The 14,240-nt window shown below is 41.2% G+C and overlaps 1 pseudogene; it reads right to left on the minus strand.

Moving 5' to 3' along the window:
* Window positions 1-7,996: 7,996 nt before the first annotated feature.
* On the minus strand, window positions 7,997-8,670 carry LOC147005247 (AMMECR1-like protein pseudogene; annotated as a pseudogene).
* Between the last annotated feature and the right edge of the window lie 5,570 nt (window positions 8,671-14,240).

The following is a 14,240-nucleotide window of genomic DNA, read 5'->3' on the forward strand; positions in this document are numbered from 1 at the left end:
ACATGGATACAGAACTTCTGCATGTGAATAAATGACAGGTTTGGGACACATCTCTGATGTGGGTTGCTCAGAGAATGTGACTTCAGGCAGTGTACAGATACTTGGAAAGAAAAGGATGAACAATAACTGGGATCTTGGAGGCTGAGCTTGACCTGGGGAACAGACAGATGGACTGTGTGTCCAGGTGCCTTGTGCAGTGATAAAGACAACTTGTTTAATTTAAGTGGACTCTGTCAGGACAGATTAACTAGATCCTTTGTCATTGACTTGTAAACTTTTTGTTCTTCACTATACTATTAAGTGAATACATAGAACATGGGTTCTTTAGATGTTATTCCTGTTGTCTGAGTAGAATAAAGTATCTAATTTTAAGCATTCTGTAGCAACTGCCCTCTGTTGAGAGTCAAAATGAACACATGGATGCCAGACATATCATGATTCAAAATCTTGGGTAGGTGGATAAAGTTATCAGCTAAGGTGGTTCACATATGGATATCTTGATTGGCCGGTGGTAAAGAAGTCAAAATACAATCTCCATGTCTCTCACACTCCTTTTTTTCTTTCTTTCATTCACCCTGTCTCCCTGACTGCCTTTCACCTTCACAGGCCTTGTTGCTTGGAACATGTGAACTTGCTGGAAGTTTGCTCACAGAAAATTCCTCTCAGGCTCTTCAGAAAAACAAACCAGTCAACAAACAAAACTCAGGAGCCCAAAAGTGCAATGAATCATGTTTTAATGGTACATGTTGCTTTAGAAGAGGGCAAAATTTGTTTTCAGAACTATCATCAGGTGCTTCCAGCTGCAACTCAGGCTTCAGGTGTTAATATCATTTCTTCAGACATCTGTGGATCCTGGCATTTACATGCACAATATGTACAATAAATCTGCGTATACACAAAATTGAGAATGTTGTAGACAAAAATCACACCATTTCACAAAGACTTCAGAAAAATGAAGTAATTGAATAAATGACATTGGTCAGTAGCAGTTACCTGAGTTTTGTGTGTCTTCAATGGTATTCCCCCTCCACCACAGTGTGAAGAGAATGTGTGAAGATTCAGGTATTTTCATTGAGCTTAACTGGGGAGTAGTAGCCCAGTTTTTTCTGGGCTCTGGTTTGAGGCCTGCACCTTGGATGTTTGAAAGAATACTAGGACTTCATCCTAGAACATATCTATCTTTCTGTCTATTTTCCTGTCAGTCCTTTTCAAGACAGTGGTTGGGACTCTTAGTATTGCTCAACAGTTCTACATACTGGGTTCCTGCCTAAAGAATCTACAATACACACATACATTCACATACACACACACACACACACACACTAAACAAATGAAAACAAGAAAGTATTGGGAATGAAAATTTAAAGAAAATTCCAAATATTCTCTGTATGTGAAATAAACTCTTGATTGTATATATCCAATTACTTTACCTATAGCAATTCCTCACATCCTTAGTTTACCCAGTCTGGAGAGAGAAAGACCAGTAACTAGACTTGAGCTATAGTGTTAATTAGTCACTGAGCTGATCCATCAAATTTGAAAATTTCAAATTCTTTTCATACTATGTAAGATGGAGTCCCAAGACATCATACATGCCAAGCAAGCATCGAACCACTGAGATACATCTCATGTTGACTTTGATCTACTCATTTAGTTGTTCATTTCTGATGTACTTCCAGGGTCTTACATCATAGTCTATCCTGGCTGATAATTCTGTCTACTTAAGAGGATGTGCAGTCCCTAAGAGATTTTTTTTTATCTGGGGGCCACTTATTCTTCAGATCAGGTTTGGTCAAATTTACAAATCTCCTGCCTCATTCCTCATACTAATAAACATCATTTTAAGCCAATGTCACAAATGTCTTTATATGAGGAAAGAAAAATATTCAGAGTCACCTTGGGCCACATGCTAGTCTTAGAGACAGCCAGAAGATCTGTAATGTGTGCTTGCCCATTTGGTCAAGAGATGGGCACACTGAACCAGGTAAGCAGAGCACACTGTGACCAAGAAAACAGAACATGATCTCATTCAGAAAATCAGTCTCTATACTAGCTTCTTTGGGGCTCTTTGTTGCTGTTGAGATGGGCTGTCATGTATGAGCTGCCTCTGCAGTAAGACAGCTGTGTACTCCTGATACTCCTCCCTCTTCTTTCCATGTGAAGGCAAGAGGTCAATATACCAAGCCCAGTCTCCAGCAAGGTTTTCAATGGCTTTTGAAATTAGACCGCTCATTACAAACAGTAGCTTGCAGTACCAAAGGTGCTTTTTACTCTCCAATTTCTCCTTAATGTAGAACAAGAGTACGCAGTTACACAGGAACTGTTTTCACTGCTGGCTGTGGTGGTCCACAGCCCCACTCTCAGGATTTAAGGGTGGTAGCATCAGGGTAAGTATTCAAGCTAGCCTCAGCTTCATAATTACCTGCAGGCTAGGTTAGTCTACATCAGATGACTCAAAAATAAAGAAATATGTATGGAAAGTAGATCAGGGCATATCATCTCTAAGATATTGACCCAAAACCCCCATGTTCTGAGTGGTTGGGTAATCACCTTCACAGGGGCAGAGTGAGGAAGATGGGAAAGGGGGGTTGCAAAAGGGAGACATGAAAAGGGAAAAACATTTGAAATGTAAATATAGAAAATATCGGAGACAAAATCCCCAGCAACAAAAAACCAAAAAACCAACAAATAAACAAAACACAAAGAGAATCATATGAAGAATCAACAAAACGAAGAGCTGATTCTTTGAGTAAAAGCACTAAAATGGATATACTCTTAGCCAAACTATAAAGGGCACAGAGCAAGAATCTAAATTAATAAAATCAGAAAAGAAAAGGAAGAATTAGCCACAGACTTAGCAAGGGGAAAGTAGAACACGATGGAGGAGGGTCTTTTCAGAGGGGAAATCAGGAACTGGGATAACATTTGAAATGGAAATAAAGAAAATATCCAGTAATAAAAAAGAAAAGGGAGACGGGACACCAGACACCAAGGAAATCTTTTGGTTTTAAGGCAAAAACCTGTACTCTACAAAATTGGAAAATCTAAATGAAATGGATTATTTTCAACACAAATGCAACTTACAAAGTTTAAAACTCAATGTCAAGTTAACTGTCTAGTCCTATAACCCCTACAGAACTACTAGTAATCATTAAAAGTCTTGCATCCAAAAAAAATGGCTAAGGGCCAGACTGTTTTAGTGCAGAACTTTACTATACTTTCTTATTTTTTTAATTTTTTATTAGGAATTTTCCTCATTTACATTTCTAATGCTATCCCAAAAGTCCCCCACACCCTCCCCCACCCACTCCCACTTCTTGGCCCTGGCATTCCCCTGTACTGAGGCATATAAAGTTTGCGTGACCAATGGGCCTCTCTTTCCAATGATGGACGACTAGGCTATGTTCTGACATATATATGCAGCTAGAGATACAAGCTCTGCGGTTGTACTGGTTAGTTCATATTGTTGTTCCACCTCTAGGGTTGCAGATCCCCCCAACCCCACCTTTTTGGGTGCTTTCTGTAGCTCCTCCATTGGGTGACCTGTGATCCATCCAATAGCTGACTGTGAACAGCCACTTCTGTGTTTGCTAGGCACGGCATAGTCTCACAAGAGACAGCTATATCAGGATCCTTTCAACAAAATCTTGCGAGTATATGCAATGGTGTCAGCGTTTGGAGGCTAATTATGGGATGGATCTCAGGGTATGGCAGTCTCTAGATGGTCCATCTTTTCGTCTCAGCTCCAAACTTTGTCTCTGTAACTCCTTCCATGGGTGTTTTGTTTCCAATTCTAAGAAGAGGCAAAGTGTCCACACTTTGCTCTTTGTTCTTCTTGAGTTTCCTGTGTTTTTCAAATTGTATTTTATATCTTCGGTATTCTAAATTTCTGGGCTAATATCCACTTATCAGTGAGTACATATCATGTGAGCTTTATTTTTTGTGATTGGGTTATATCACTCAGGATGATGCCCTCCAGGTCCATCCATTTGCCTAGGAATTTCATAAACCCATTCTTTTTAATAGCTGAGTAGTACCCCATTGTGTAAATGTACCACATTTTCTGTATCCATTCCTCTGTTGAGGGGCATCTGGGTTCTTTCCAGCTTCTGGCTATTATAAATAAGGCTGCTATGAACATAGTGGTGCATGTGTCTTTCTTACTATTTGGAACCTCTTCTGGATATATGCCCAGGAGAGGTATTGTGGGATCATCTGGTAGTACTGTGTCCAATTTTCTGAGGAACCACCAGACTGATTTCCAGAGTGGTTGTACAAACTTGCAATCCCATCAACAATGGAGGAGTATTCCTCTTTCTCCATATCCTCGCCAACATCTGCTGTCACATGAATTTTTGATCTTAGCCATTCTGACTGGTGTGAGGTGGAATATCAGGGTTGTTTTGATTTGCATTTTCCTGATGATTAAGGATGGTGAACATTTTTTTTTTCATGTGCTTCTCAGCCATTCGGTATTCCTCAGGTGAGAATTCTTTGTTTAGCTCTGAGCCCCATTTTTTAATGGGGTTATTTGATTTTTCTGGATTCCACCTTCTTGAGTTCTTTATACATATTTGATATTAGTCCCCTATCTGATTTAGGATAGGTAAAGATCTTTTCCCAATCTGTTGGTGGCCTTTTTGTCTTATTGACGGTGTCTTTTGCCTTACAGAAGCTTTGCAATTTTATGAGGTCACATTTGTTGATTCTCGATCTTATAGTACAAGCCATTGCAGCTCTATTCAGGAATTTTCCCCCAGTGCCCATATATTTGAGGCTTTTCCCCACTTTCTCCTCTATAAGTTTCAGTGTCTCTAGTTTTTTTTTTTGTATAGATGATTTATTATAAACAGTAAAATATGTCTCAACTACAAACCCTTTTTCATGTGTACAGGGTTTCTAACATGAGTTATTTTAACATTAGGAAGCAAAAACATTTTAAGAACCTCACAGTGGAAACAACCCAACACTAACAAACTCTAATGATCAAAGACATTCGATTTTAGCTCAGGAAAACAAGAACAATTCATAATTACAGAGTATATGTCCTAGCTGTGGGTATGATGAGACAAGCCATCTTTCCAGACCAAAAGGCACTCACAGCTAGGGATGAAACAAATTCCAAACCAAGCCAGCAGTTTAGCTGGTTCTCTGAGAGCAGTGGGTACCTTGCAGCCTATAGCTAAAGGAAACCCAGGGCAGGAAACTTTCCCTTTCCACTACCACCACTAACTGGCCACCCTTATCACTGCTTTGGTCAATGTATGAAAGGCAGCTCAGTTCTAATTCAGAGCTTTACCTCCCTATGCAAAGCTCCCAAGTGGACAATCCACAATTGCTTTTTCCTGAGAGCTATCTGCCACATGTTCCCATGGTGACCAAGACTGTGTGCTTCAACTTGTGAATGCCTATGCTCAAGTCAGGACTGACACCAATAGAGCCCATGTTTTTGGGGGCAAATAATTTCCCTTGCCTGATTTCCGGGTCTCCTTGACAAGGCAGGAGGAACTTGAGCATTTGCATTGCAGAACTGCTTTGGGAACAGGAGGGAATGTGCAGGAGTAAGGCTTCTTCCCTCTGAAACCACTGAGTCCACTTCAGTGTGATGCTGGGCCTTGCCAGCTGGATTCTTGTTTACCGATTCCACAACCCCACCTTTCTGGGTCTTTCTGTTCATTTTCTTAATTGGCAAGTATTCTACCCCACCCTCAATAAAACAAAATACACACTATACATTGGGAAAGACAAGATAGGGCAACATTTCTACAAGAAAAACAGGCTTGAGGAGCATGGCACTGTAGATGCTTGCATGACCAGTCTCACTGAGTGCTCAGGGGTGAAGTTTAGCACCATTTTTTTTTTTTTTGCATTTTGCTTTAAATCTTTAGAAATCAAACAACTCTTAACATAGAACACTTGAACAGTAATGAGTGTAGCCCTATGTATCAATACTGTTTTACAAATTGGAAGTGGGTACCTCAGTCCAGAGCTGAGCACCCTGCATCAATCCATGGCACCTGAGAGCACCTGCTATCACATGTCGATAACATAGCCTTTATTCTCCTCAGCAGGCAGCATGAGACCCCTTCATCCTAGGTATGTGAAGGAACCCACCCTGGCAGTAAGGGCCATGCATCCTGGGCATTCCAATGTTATCAGCACTTCCCTCATCCATTCCAGGTCTGTCATCACTCCTGGTACAACCTCTCTGCCCAGTTTTAAAACAAAACAAAACAAAACAAAAACCACAGGAACTTTGAAGTGATGCCTAGAATAGCACATATGGAAGTACACCTACTTCCCTTCCTCCATTCCTGGCACAAGAAACTTATGAGCTATGACTTGAATATTTGCCCATTTTGGAAAGCCACACCATCACCACATCAATCCTAAAAAAGAAATCAAAACATATGTTCACCAAGTTGAGGCCACATCTGCCTCCCGAGTCTCTATGAACGTTGCTGAAAACCAGTGCGCCATCCTCAGGAGCCTTTCTTCCAGCCGGCCATTTCCTTTGAGTTGCCTGAGCAGTGCCTTTGAGACAGAGCTGTCAAAGCACCTCCCTAGTTTCCTAGTACTAAATGTTTTGCCACCAAGTGAATGAAAAGAATTTGCTATCAGCTATTTTGGAATGAGTAAAGATGGGAGGGGGAATGTCAAGAGTTTAAATGAGCAACACGAACAGTTTGGACATTTGCACTGGTGAGGTGAGGAGTCCCAGTATGGTAGGCAAGTTAAAGGTTCACCTTGTTTTATTACACAGCATTGTTCTAGTCCTACTGAGGACTGATGTAGCAAGTCTTCCTACTTCTGCAGGCAAATCAGAATAAAGACCTCCCCTACTTAAAGGTCCCTCGGGATGTCTGCCTGTGAAGAAACCCAGCTCAGAGACCCTGGAAGCTCTCCTGTGACAGTATGTGCTAAAGCCCAACCCAACCACCTGTCTACATGTCTGTGCTTCTGAGAACCGAGATGCAGCTACATAGGCACTGCTACCAGAAAAAGAGTTGAGGTAGCCGGGTGGTGAGGAAGCGATCTCTCCTTTCATACCTGCTTACGACGATGACATTGGGACCTCTATAGGCATCTCCATTCCATTCCTCAGCAGGCTATGCCACAGAGCTCACACCAGGAGACTCAATGCAGGAAGAGTACCAGAATGTCCACTGAGAGTCAGGTAAGCATGAAAACCTTTACAGCTTACTGTACGATGAAATGCCATCACAGGACTTCTGATCTTGGTTTGAGAATCTTATCCAGGACTCACAGGGGCTCATGGTTCCCACGTTCAACCCTAACATGGTGTTCACTTTTGAAGCATGGAGATTGTGGATCGATCAACTCTTGGTACACAATAAACTGGAAGTTTAAAAAAAGGAATTTAAAACAACCTAAAAGTGGTTCATGTTGGTCTCCGTTGCCCAGACTGCCAAGGAGTACACCTAATTGATGTGGTGGGCTGTGGGGGATTGGGGAAGAAGCCTCCATGGATCACAGTCAATTTCAGTTTTCAGTGTGTGGCCAATATTTGTGGGAAATCACTAGACAACGTCTTCTGAACCCACACAGCCATTCTCACTGGTTATTGGGGAGCCCTGATCCAACAGAACCCCAGATTGAGGAAAGGCTGATATAAGGCTTGGGCCCCTCATGTTCTGTTGCATTCAATGTATCCCCACACCCTCCAGTCAGCAGGAGGCAGACTTGGCAAGGGAAGCTAGCATCATAAAATGGTGCAGTAATAGAAGTAACTGGACCAGGAAGAGGAGGCATCTGCTCCAATGATGTCATAGCCATTGGTGGCCACAGGGGGGTGGGACTGGTCATGTAGCCGTGTGTCAGGAGTAATGATTGTAGAGGGGCGGGGCATGAAGAGTGCCATTCTGGAAACAGTGCTGTCAAGAAGCAATATACTCTGCATAACTGATTGTCACCTTCTCACTTCGATACCTAATTCTGGGTCAAACTCTGATGAAGCAGGTTAATGGATCCTTGGCTATAGGAAGGTCTCAATCCCCAGGTGAATATGCCACATCACGGGGCCATCAGAACAGAATTCATAGCACTTTGGTTTTGCTCTTGTGAGTTTGATTGATTTTCTGAATTCACTGGTAATTGGAGCCTTAAAAACACCTGTCCTGAGCAAGGAATCTATTGTCTGGATCTGATCCCAGTCTTGTTCCTTAGCAACCTCAGGTAAATATGTGGCTGTGCGTTCGATGCCTTTTTCGTTGATGAATTCAATCCGAATTCCATGGACCCCTACCTCCCAGTCCAGGTAGTCACTGGCATCTTCAAAGTTAGTAAGGAGGGAGACAGAACAGAAAAGTTTGGGCAGCTCCTCTCGGGTCAGGGGAGGGAATCAACTGTCCTTAAGTGCACTGGTTAATGTGTATTCCCTGAGTCCTGAATGAAGATTCATGGCTGAGAAGGTCCCAATGCAGCCACGAAGCCGCTTGTCTCGCCCTGTCTTCCAGGTCACAAAGAGAGGATAGGGGTCATTGGTGAATCGAGGAAGTCGTGGCTGTGGAAAGCCATAGAGGTGACAGTAGAGTACATCAAAGTAGTAGCAGCACATTTCTGCAGTCACCACCAGGTTCTTAGTGGTATTGGCAGTTCCATTGGGCCGGGGGAGAGGGCTCAGGGCTCCAGATGCAGGATTCATTCGTGTAATAGGAGAGTTTCCAGGTCCCAGAGTTAAGTCCAATACACTTTCCCGACCACTGCTGTTGTCCACATGCTGGTGGTTTTGAAAAGGTCCTGAACTTGAGCCAGGAACAGTTGTAGACTGGTTCCCGTGACTGTGTGTTCCACTTCCAGATAGTTTGGGCTTCTTGACCCCACAACAGCCTGCTGCCAACTTGGGCTCAAGGGGAGGAACACAACGTCTTTTTCCCAACCTGATTTGGTGTTCGTGATCTGGAATGCTGCAGAACCTGAAAGCAGAAAGGTTATAGTCCCAGAGGAAACAGCTACAATAGGAAAGGGAAGCTATTTTGTCTCTGGAATGAATCTTCTTTCTTCCAATTCCATTCCTTCTTCCAATGCAATCAGTCCGTAGTCCAACTAACCCAACAAAGGTCAGTTTTGATGAGAAATTCAAGAATCTAGTAGTTTCTCAGTCCCAACAGGATTTTCAGCCGGTCTTCTAAGATCTAACGGATTTGCTGGCAAACGTGTGCAAGCAGGCAAAAGAAGGGTGTCTCTGGTTTTATGTGGAGTTCCTTAATCCACTAAGATTTGCCCTTAGTACCTGGAGATAGAAATGGATCAATTCGCATTCTTCTACATGATAACTGCCAGTTGTTGTAACACCATTTGTTCAAAATGCTGTCTTTTTTCCACTGGATGGTTGTAGCTCCTTTGTCAATGATCAAGTGACCAAAGGTGTGTGGGTTCATTTCTGGATCTTCAATTCTATTCCATTGGTCTACTTGTCTGTCACTATACCAGTACCATGCAGTTTGTATCACAATTGCTCTGTAGTACAGCTTTAGGTCAGGCATGGTGATTCCTCCTGAGGTTCTTTTATCCTTCAGAAGAGTTTTTGCTATCCTAGGTTTTTTGTTATTCCAGATAAATTTGGAGATTGCCCTTTCTAATTCGCTGAAGAATTGAGTTGGGATTTTGTTGGGGATTGCATTGAATCTGTAGATTGCTTTTGGTAAGATAGCTATTTTTACTGTATTGATTCTGCCAACCCATGAGCATGGGAGATATTTCCATCTTCTGAGATCTTCTTTAATTTCTTTCATTAGAGATTTGAAGTTCTTATCATAGAAATCTTTCACTTCCTTAGTTAGAGTCATACCAAGGTATTTTATATTATTTGTGACTATTGAGAAGGGTGTTGTTTCCCTAATTACATTCACAGCATGTTTATCCTTTGTGTAGAGAATGGCCATTGACTTGTTTGAGGTAATTTATATCCATCTACTTCACTGAAGCTGTTTATCAGGTTTAGGAGTTCTCATGTGGAATTTTTAGGGTCACTTATATATACTATCATATCATCTGCAAAAATTCATATTTTGACTTCTTTCCAATTTGTATCCTCTTGATCTCCTTTTCTTGTCGAATTGCTCCGGCTAGGACTTCAAGTACAATGTTGAATAGGTAGGTAGAAAGTGCGCAGTCTTGTCTAGTCCCTGATTTTAGTGGGATTGCTTCCAGCTTCTCACCATTTACTTTGATGTTGGCTACTGGTTTGCTGTAGATTGCTTTTTTTTTTTCTTTCTTTCTTTTCTTTTTCTTTTTTTTTTTTAATTTTTTTCTTTTTTTTAAATTTTTTAATTAGGTATTTTCATCATTTACATTTCCAATGCTATCCCAAAAGTCCCCCATACCCACCTCCCCACTCCCCTACCCGCCAATCCCCCTTTTGGGCCCTGGCGTTTCCCTGTACTGGGGCATATAAAGTTTGCAAGTCCAATGGGCCTCTCTTTCCAGTGATGGCCTACTAGGCCATCTTTTGATACATATGCAGCTAGAGTTAAGAGCTCCAGAGTATTGGTTAGTTCATATTGTTGTTCCACCTATAGGGTTGCAGTTCCCTTTAGTTCCTTGGGTGATTTCTCTAGCTCCTCCATTGGGGGCCCTGTGATCCATTCAATAGCTGACTGTGAGCATCCACTTCTGTGTTTGCTAGGCCCTGGCATAGTCTCACAAGACACAGCTCCTCGGTTGGGTTGAATCTTTGAACAGTTCTTGTTTCCACTTGTTTGATTTCCCCCCTGAGTTTGATTATTACCTGCCATCTACTCCTCTCGGGTGAATTGGCTTCCCTTTGTTCTAGAGCTTTTAGATGTGTTGTTAAGCTGCTCATGTGTGCTTTCTCTAGTTTCTTTTTTGGGAGGCACTCAGAGGTATGAGTTTTCCTCTTAGAAATGCATTCATTGTGTCCCATAAGTTTGGGTATGTTGTGGCTTCATTTTCATTAAATGCTAAAAAGTCCTTAATTTCTTTCTTTGTTCCATCCTTGACCAAGGTATCATTGAGGAGAGTGTTGTTCAGTTTCCACGTGAATTATGGCTTTCTATCATTTATGTTGTTATTGAAGATCAGCCTTAGTCCATGGTGATCTGATAGGATGCATGGGACAATTTCAATATTTTTGTATCTGTTGAGGCCTGTTTTGTGACCAATTATATGGTCAATTTTGGAGAAGGTACCATGAGCTGCTGAGAAGAAGGTTTATCCTTTTGTTTTAGGATAAAATGTTCTGCAGACATCTGTTAGATCCATTTGTTTCATAACTTCTATTAGTTTCACTGTGTCCCTGTTTAGTTTCTGTTTCCATGATCGGTCCATTGGTGAAAGTGGTGTGTTGAAGTCTCCCACTATTATTGTATGAGGTACAATGTGTGCTTTGAGCTTTACTAAAGTTTCTTTAATGAATGTGGCTGCCCTTGTATTTGGAGCATAGATATTCAGAATTGAGAGTTCCTCTTGGAATATTTTACCTTTGATGAGTATGAAGTGTCCCTCCTTGTCTTTTTTTATAACTTTGGTTTGGATGTCGCTTTTATTAGATATTAGAATGGCTACTCCAGCTTGTTTCTTCAGACCATTTGTTTGGAAAATTGTTTTCCAGCCTTTCATTCTGAGGTAGTGTCTATCTTTTTCCCTGAGATGGATTTCCTGTAAGCAGAAAAATGTTGGGTCCTGTTTGTGTAGCCAGTCTGTTAGTCTATGTCTTTTTATTGGAGAGTTGAGTCCGCTGATATTAAGAGATATTAAGGAAAAGTAATTGTTGCTTCCTATTATTTTTTGTTAAAGTTGACATTCTGTTCTTGTGGATTCATGGAAAGATAAAGTGTGAATTTGGTTCACTCTTGAAACACTTGGTTTCTCCATCTAAGGTAATTTAATGTTTGGCTGGGTATAGTAGCCTGGATTGGCATTTGTGTTCTCTTAGTGTCTGCATAACATCTGTTCAGGCTCTTCTGGCTTTCATAATCTTTGGTGAAAACTCTGATGTAATTCTGATAGGCTAGCCTTTATATGTTACTTGACCTGTTTCCCTTACTGCTTTTAATATTCTATCTTTATTTAGTGCATTTGTTGTTCTGATTATTATGAGTCAGGAGGAATTTCTTTTCTGGTCCAGTCTATTTGGAGTTTTGTAGGCTTCTTGTATGTTCATGGGCATCACTTTTTTTAGGTTTGGGAAGTTTTCATCTATAATTTTTTGAAGATATTTGCTGGCCCTTTGAATTGAAAATCTTCATCCTCATCTGCTCCTATTATCCGTAGATTTGGTCTTCCCATTGTGTCTTGGATTTCCTGGATGTTTTGAGTTAGGATCTCTTTTTATTTTCCATTTTCTTTGATTGTTGTGTGGATGTTCTCTATGGAATCTTCTGCACCTGAGATTCTCCCTTCCATCTCTTGTATTCTTTTGCTGATGCTTGCATCTATGGTTTCAGTGTTCTCTTCTAGGGTTTCTATCTCTAGCCTTGCCTCAGTTTGGGTTTTCTTTATTATGTCTACTTCTGTTTTTAGGTATTGGATGGTTTTATTCAATTCCATCATCTGGTTTGTCGTGTTTTCCTGCAATTTTTTAAGGGATTTTTGTGCTTCCTCTTTAAGGTCTTCTACCTGTTTAGCAGTGTTCTTCTGTATTTCTTTAAGTGAGTTATTAAAGTCCTTCTTGTTTTCCTCTACCATCATCATGAGATATGCTTTTAAATCCGCCTCTAGCTTTTCCGGTGTGTTGGGGTGCCCTGGATTGGGCGAGGTGGGAGTGCTGAGTTCTGATAATGGTGAGTGGTCTTGGTTTCTGTTAGTAAGATTCTTACGTTTACCTTTCGCCATCTGGTAATATCTGGAGTTACTTGCTATGTTGTCTCTTGTTAGAGATTGTTCCTCTTGTGTTTCTGTTAGCCTCTATCAGCAGACCTGGGAGACTAGCTCTCTCCTCTGAGTTTCAGTGGTTAGAGCACTCTCTGCAGGCAAGCTCTCCTCTTACAGGGAAGGTGCACAGCTATCTGGTATTCGGAACGCCTCCTGGCTGAAGATGAAGGCCCAAAACAGGACCTGTCCCAGAAGCTGTGTTGCTTCGGCCTGTCCCAGAAGCTGTTACCTTCTGTAGTCCACACTCTCACCTGCACAAACTAGTCTCAAAGGGATCTGGGAACCAAGATGGCTCCCCAGGTGCTCCTGCAAAGCCCTCCCGGGCATGGCTGACAACTCTCCTCTGACAGGGAAGGTGCCCAGATGTCTGGAGCCCGAAAAGGGGGCTGCCTCAGAAGCTCTGTGGCTCTCGTCCACACTCTTACCTGTGCAGAGTACTCTCAGCAGAGTCCCATAACCAAGATGTCTCCCACCGATCCTATTTAGAAATTTTTAAAATATACTTACGAATAATAAAATGTATCTCCTAGAAACACTCATAATCTTTTATGTGTAAATTGATCGTTAGACAATGCACACAAATGTACAATGCATTTTAAAAACTCTTTCACTATATCAGCTGATATTACATGAGGGCTTTTGAATATATTTCTTAATGATTCATTATTAATATTTTATGCTATTTTACTATGCTTATTTTTCATGTTTTGAAACAATTTATTATTCATCATTATATGTAGAATCCTCAGTTATGGATAGTATTAAATATTCATTAATGATATTTTAGGGTATAAAAAGATATGAATATAAAAGTTGAATAATTTTTATGTAGTATTTGATTCTCAAAATGCTCAATATTATTTTGTTTGAGTGTAAAATGCATTTAAATAATAAAAAAGATTAAATTTGTACTTTAAGAGGAGAGAACCAGGCCACAGTCATAATCAGGTTAGAGCAAACCTCAACTGCAATAGAGTAAAGTACTCAATGTCTTATATCTGGGATCGACTCACTCTCTTCTGGGCTCTTTTAAAGGGCTTGAGTCACTTCTTCACTCTTCCCTGTACAGAACACAAATCTTGTCTTCTAGGCTCGGGCTGGATCAACTCCATACTTGTTCTTGGTACTCATGCCTAGGTACTGCATCTACAAATGCTGGGGGTCTTTCAACTGGATAGCACTTTCACCCATAGCCTTTCCTAGACTCCAAGACTCCAGAACTGCTCTCCAATGCCAAGCCTCATCTGTTCTCCCCTAATTACCTTCAAAACCAGCACCACCTGGGTAACTCCTTCACTACCAAGTTCAGCTGCTAATCTTGGAATACAGCTTCTTTGGATTCTGAGAGAACACTTTACAGATGACTTCATCTCAATAATGCTGGT

Source organism: Mus caroli, unplaced genomic scaffold, assembly GCF_978045245.1.
Source record: "Mus caroli unplaced genomic scaffold, Mus_caroli_1 scaffold_4, whole genome shotgun sequence".
Classification (NCBI taxonomy): Eukaryota; Metazoa; Chordata; class Mammalia; order Rodentia; family Muridae; genus Mus; species Mus caroli.